Here is a 7,174-nt window from a genome sequence, read left to right on the forward strand (position 1 = left end):
CCAAGCCAGATCTTTCGTTTTTCTGACTCAGGCACTTGCTGTGACAGTTTTCCAAAAAGTTTCTGGTGCTGCTTCACGACCTCTTCCACCAGAACTTGCAGCTCCTTTGGGCTGAATTTGAGCTTTCGCTTCCTCTCCCCTCCTATCCTCTCTGTGTCCTGGCTGGCCATTCTTGCAGTCTCCAGGGCTGAATCAGGCAGTTGCTCTCTTCCTCTCCTCAGCACTCCCAGCCTCTCCAGAGTCTGCTGATTGTGTGCACCTGCCTGGGTGTGGCCACTCCCTGGTTGGGTGGGGTTTAGGTAGCACAGGATTGGCTGATTGAAGTCATGTGTTTTTGAACTACCGATTCGGTATTTACCGATTCGGTATTTACCGATTCGGAAAATACCACTTCGGTATTTACCGATTCGGAAAATACCGCTTCGGTATTTACCGATTCGGTAAATTCCGATTCATGTTTACCGAATTTTACCGATTCGGTAATGTTTACCGATTGTTGACCTACATATAACTTACCGATTCTTAAATACCGATTCGGTAAAATTCGGTATTTAAGAATCGGTAAAAATAATTTACCTACATATGGCCCTTAGTGAGCCAAGTGATTACTCTATGACCAAAGACCATCATGTGCATTGTTTAGATGAGTTGATGTGTGTCTGGGGGTAAGACCACCCTAAGGCCGTCAGATCTAACAATGTGTGACTGGCTCTGAGCCCTGCATGGTAGAGGTGTCCATCATCGCCCTCCTGATGGAGACATAGACAGGGAACTGACAGAGTGGGAGCACATATTGGTCAGTCAGGGTTTAAAGTGCCATTAGGTGCCCATCTGTATAAAGGTCACCCATGCAAGTAAGGCTTACCTCTTCCCACAGCTGCAGCTGACCACTAGCGAGGTGACCCCTCTGGGTCTGAAAGCTGAGTAACTGAATCACCAGGGCATTGAGGGGAAGATGTTGGGTAAAATACATGTGTTAAACATGTAAGAGCCACCCTTAGGAGGAGGGGCAAGCCCTGAGGAGGACAAGCAACAGAATATGTGAGACAAAGAAGGACTCCCCCCTGAAGGATGGATTACTACTACCCCCATGTTCACCAAAAACTGGCCTGCCAGCCAGTAGGAGAGCCACTGTAGTTGGGCCACCAGGTAAAGGTAGTCGAAGTTAGGTACCCCCAGCACCTCCCTGTTCTGAGGGAAACTTGGCCAAGGCCACCCGCGCACATGATTTGTGCCAGCTCAGGCCCCCCAGGAGGACATGAATATCCCAGAAGAACGATCTAGGAAGGGAGATGGGAAGGTTCATGAAGTAATGTAGGAGACAGGAAAGAATCACCATCTTAGAAATGTCCACTTAGCCCTCCACCGACAGCAGAAGGGACATCCAAAAGGAGATTTGGGATCGAATGGAGACGGAGGATGTGGTCTAATGGCTAGGGCGGTCGACCTCGGAGCTGGAGAATCGGGTTGGAGTCTTGGCAGGGACGCTCAACATCCTGTGATTCTGAGAAAATCACATAATATCCCCGCGCCCACAAAAACGAATGTGTCTGTCTGTAACGTAACTGGTGCTCATGCAAAGCGATCTGATACCTTCATGTCTAGTTCGCGCTATATAAAACTCACAAAAAGAAAGAAAAGCTGCCGATAAATTGCCCTCAAGCAGGTCCGGAATTACATGATAAACTCGCACCCCCAGAGGCGAACTGGGGTTTATTCCCGCTGAATGGGGCCCCCTTCCTCCCAGGTCCATGGCCCTCTGTGCAGCCATGGGCATTAGGGCTAACAGGCAAGATTTGTACCAGCTAACTGTCAATCCTGACACTCGGCCAAAGTCCGCCAGGAGCGAGGCCAAGGAGGTGATATCGGAAGCAATGTCCCATAAGTAGAGCAGGATAACTGTTCGTGTACAGGGAGATTGCATGGGAATCATCAGACATCCCTCCCTGTCCACCCATGCCCTAGATGCCAAGGGCTCCATTGCCATGGCAAATAGGAGGGACGAGGGAGGGCAGGCCTGCCGGGTGCCATGCCGGACCACAATGGGCTTAGAGGTGGACTCTCCAATATGAGATTTGAATGTAGGAGAAGTATAAAGGAGCCAGACCAGCTTGGTGATACAATGGCTGAGGCCGAACTTCACCAGGACTGTGATTAGATAATCCCATCTGAGGGATTTGAATGCCTTATGAATATCAAGCACTAGTGCTGTCGTTCTGGGCCATACACCCTGCACTGCCTCCATTATCTGGAACAGCCATCGGATGCAAAGGGAGGAATTTCTCCCTGGTATGAATCCATGTAGGTCCTTATGGATCAAATGTGGTAACATCTGTTGGACTCTTTCTTTGGGCCAATACCCTACTTAATATTTTATAGTCTATATTCAATGTTACAATAGGGTGATACAATGGAATATCTTATGTGATCTTACCTCATTTCAGTAACAACACTATGGATACCTCCCAGGCTGGAAGAACCCTTATCAGCAATGCTGTCCCATAAAGCTAGAGCAACATAGGGGCTATGTAATGTGCCCTGGAAAGTTTTGTAGATTTCAGCTGGGAGTACGTCAGTCCCAGGCGACCTACCGGATGCCAGGGCGGCAATTGCTTCCTGCACCTCCTGGACAGTGAGTGGGACATCGAGGCACTGGCATAACGAAACTTGAGGGGATCCCCCTGCAAGGTAAGTGGAGGGACCCACTCTAGACTCATTAAGGAACTCTCCGGGCAAAGTACTCTGCTGAGGGCCCCCCGCACCACCGGGGCTGCGGGGGCCTGTGTTACACCACTTCATCGATGTCCTCCTTCTCCTCTGGAGTGAGTCTAGGAGGTGCAGCAGGTTACAGGATCTCTCAGAGAGCAGGAGAAGGACACTCTGATGCAGGGAGGAGGAGAGCCACATGATAAGCAGTGAAGGCATTATTTAGCGCCTGCTGGGAGTAGAGAAGCCACTGTCCAGTAACCATATTTCTGTTACAGGTGGTTGTCTCAAATCCCTGTTAGCCAGTCAAGCCAGTAGTCTGCTCAACTTGGCTCCCTCCGAGTGTGTCCTGGCAGAGTATGTGGCAAAGTCCAAGCATAGGAGGTGCTCCAGGATCTGTGCCTCCGCCTCACAAAGGGGAACTAAGGTGGGCAGGAGATCCGGTGCCAAGGTCTCCGCGTCGATGTATTCTCGCTCAGTCGCCTCTAAATCACGAAGGATGGTAGGTTGGATCCCCAGTATTGTTTCTATACTCTCACCCTGGATCACCAACTTAAAGGCCTCCCACTCCACACCCAGGGAAAAAGCGGTGCCCTCGTTATGGTAAAAAAATTCTTGGATCCTGTTGGCCAACGTATCTTGGAATGGAAGATCCTCAAGGGCGGAGGGTGAAAACAGCCAGGTGGGTATCTAAGAGGGCAGCCTGCCCCATTGCAGGCCTAGTAATAAAGGGTTGTGATCAGAGGGAGCCCTACCCAGGTAATCTGGTGTGGTGATAAAAGGGCAGAGAGAATGGGAGCAAACTATTCGGTCCCAGCGTGCTTACACCTTATGTATCGGCAATAAAACGACTAGAGTCTGATGCCTGGGTTGTGGTAACGCCAAACATCTGATGGTGCCCATTGCTGTAGCCCCGTTTGTAGGCTCCTGGTGTTAGCAGCTGTGGGGGTTTTGGGGAGTGGTGGATGAGAGCGATCCATTGTAGAGTCCATGACTACATTGAAGTACCCCCTAATAACCATGGAATTTGAGCCCATCTAGCCAGGGTGAGCGAAAGTTGGTGTAGGAATTAGGGTTGGTCAGTGTTAGGGGCACAGATGCAGCCTACCAAGAACTAATTGGCCGTCAGGCACGCCTCCAGGAGAAGGTACCTGCCCTCTGTGTCTATCTCCTGAGTCACGACTTCAAAAAGAGTCCCCGCCCGCACCCAAATGAGAGCTCCCCTCACACATGCCGAAAAATTAGCTGTGTATAATTAGCCTTGCCATCTTTTCTGAAGCGTAACCCCTTCAGCTCTGTAATATGTGACCCTTGCAATAGAACGATGTGTAGACCCTTCCGTTTGAGGAAAGTGAGGACCCGGCAGCATTTGACCAGCGGATATTCCAGTGTAGGGCATTATACGTGAGCCTGAGGGGTCATGTGTCCAAAATGTAGACTGCTCCCTTCATTTTCCACAAGGCTTCCGAGAAGGAGGGAGGAAAAATGGGGGAGAGGGTGTGGCCTCACAGCTAGAGCTGCGGACTTTGGAGCTAGGAAACCAGGGTTGGAGGACTCCATATCCTGTGATTCTCGGCAAATCACTTAATCTCCCTGTGCCATAAAAAAAAATGAGCGTGTCTTTGTTGATCGTAACTGGTGCTCATGTAAAGCGCTCCAATACCTTCAGGTCGAGTTCACGCTCTATAAATCTGCAACAACAAAAAAGAGATGGGATGGGATGTACAATGGAGGCCTGCTAGCAGGAGGGTGACATTCCTCTTTGAAATACCCAGGCAGCCTTGTCTTTTACACCTTGGTGCTACATTTTCGTAAAATCCTAGCGCGAAGCGAACCCAGGTGCAAACAAGGGCGGAAGCAGAATGATCCGTGATATTCCTACCCGTAAGATGTTTTATAACAGCAAAATTAAACATTTTTCGCTGCATGTCTTCGGATAGTTGTTTCCGCTTAAACATTGGTGCATGTACTTCCAGTACAAAAAAATCACGTTTTTATAACCGTAACCTATGACATCATCATCGGCACACTATTCATACTCATTATAACGCTGTTCTAAAATCTGAAGAAAACAAAAACAAGCGCTGCGTGACGTTGTCCCATCGGGGCCCAAACACTTCATAAAGTGAGTTTAGCGCATGGAATTACCCTAGAACTGCCCTAAGCACCGGTACTAGTGCAGACGGGGCTCTTTCGGGGTATTCCTTCACTCGGTAGAAAACATCTGGAACGCGCTCGAGGGAGCCAGCGCGAGGCAAAGAAAACCTCTTAGCGTTCGACGCGAATTGAATTCTAGAGAAAGCTCGGGCACGTCGTGTTTCTACACAGTATCACTTAGAAAGCACAGAACATTATGTGCCAACAAAATCATTATGTTTAAATAATGTACGCATGGAATGGCATTTTCTAAGCACGGGCTCCTTGGCTTTTCCACCGGTGCTGGAGTTGCTGTGGTGATTGCGGCTCACTGGCGCTGTCACGTGGGAAGTTCGCTTTAGTTCAGTTCAACTCAGAGGGCATCTAAACTAATAGGGCAGATGGCGCCGTTTGGCGCGTCAGGGGCACTGGCTCAGTGTGTGAGATGGTGCCAAGCTGCAACTGCTCTTCAGAATGATGAACTAGAAATTGGACTTAGAGCAAGCAGTTCGAAACAAAACACCTTAGTTTTTTGCACGTTATCGTCTCTTCGAGGGGACGCCAGGCTTGCGATGACGGCCGATTCTGAAGAAACGTTTGACATGGAAGGAACAGTAGGTGCAAACGGTCGCCAGCACAGCCATATCCGCAAGAGTACCCTTTTCTAATCACACCAGATGGTTTTTACTGTATTTGAAGAGGCTATTTGGGCCAAAACATCTCTGAGGAAAGCACCAGGTGAAAGTAGACGCCGTAGTATCAATAAGTGAGTTTCCAACTGACATGTAATTTATTTTTGAATCCTAAAGCCCCGTGGAACAAGCGTAGCTGAGGCAAAGTAATATAAAGAAATGCTGCCACCTAGTGGTCGCGCGAGCCACATAACGGCGCTATAAGTCTCAGCAACAGACCGAAATATCGTCGGAGGTTCAAGAGCTCACACATTGTAAGTGCCAAACTGATAGTCCGGTTTATTTTACAGTGACCATATTTTGCGTTTCTGCTCGACATTAGTTCTTGTCTGCTCCTATTTAGGCATTTGTCAGCAAGAGACTGTGCAACAAAGAACCATCTACAAAGACAAAGTATAAATCTGTCAGTGAGTGAAGTTTGTTCCCTCTTCATCAGCAGTCAGCCAGCGCGTCTCTTCAATTAAGAAGTGCTGGCTTTATGCATAATGCACCCCATCTGCTTCGGAAACAAATTGTAATAATGCATATTTAATTTTGATCAATGTATTAATACAAAGTATGCAAATTTTATTAAAAGCCACTATTTAAAAAAAAAACATGAATTCCATTTGGAAACGCCGTCACTAAAAACTGTAAGTACAGCTAAAAGTCAATTAGGTACAATTCCTAACCTGTTAGGGCATTTTGCTAATGCGCAACCTCTTTCGCCCAGTCAGGGAGAGTTGAAGTGGTGCACAGCCGAGGCCCTTAATGGCAGCTAGATTAGTAATTGCAGGGACAGGGTCTGATTATCCCCGACCATGTCATTTCTATATTGAAATTAAGCTAATTGTATTCCTTGCTCCGCAGTTCTAATTTTTTACGCAGCCTAAAACACAAATTTCCAAACATGGTGCAGGATTTATAATCATCGTGAAACCAAGTGGAATGAATATACGTGTATTTTTTATTCCAGTAGCTGGGTTTCTTGTTAACCTTTTTCGCGCTGGTGAATTCCTGCGGTGTCTGGCAGAACGGAAATCAGACCATCTGACTGAACCCAGCAGTGAGTACTGCTTGCGCCGCATCTGGAAAGATGGCTCGGCCGGTTAAGGCAAATGCTGCAGAGGTCTGTGAGTAAACCGTAGGCAACGTGACCTAATAACGTTAGGGATGACGGCCATTTATCATTCGGAGATCGAAAACATGACGTGGGTACATTTAAGTCCAGTAATAACAAAAATCCAGCCATTCATTCACCCCTGCACCCATCCGTCCATCTATCCATGCCCTTAGGCCCTCGAAGCCGTCCACTCTAAATGGTCTTCCACCCTAATGTGTGGCTGTTTATTAATCTGCAATCAAATGAAGCAATGTTGACTGGTGGAGTATAATTCACCGTCCTGCTAGGCGGATAGATATGTAGGGCGTGAAACTGATCCTTTTCCTCCCAGGAAGTCGGTGTGGGTGCAGTGGTGCAGTGTAAAGGAGTTGTAGACGCAGTGCCTGGGGCGGGAGTGCTGTGCTATGGGATGCTACTGTGCTTTGGTGCCTGTGTGCAGTGATGGGATGATAAAGCAGTGCACTCCCAGGTGCAGTGCGGTGTTGTGCACTAGTCTGCATAGGATGCATGCAGTTTAGTGAGGTCACTGCCCTCTGGC

The sequence above is a fragment of the Triturus cristatus genome, chromosome 2_1, assembly GCF_964204655.1.
Source record: "Triturus cristatus chromosome 2_1, aTriCri1.1, whole genome shotgun sequence".
In the NCBI taxonomy this organism is placed as follows: domain Eukaryota; kingdom Metazoa; phylum Chordata; class Amphibia; order Caudata; family Salamandridae; genus Triturus; species Triturus cristatus.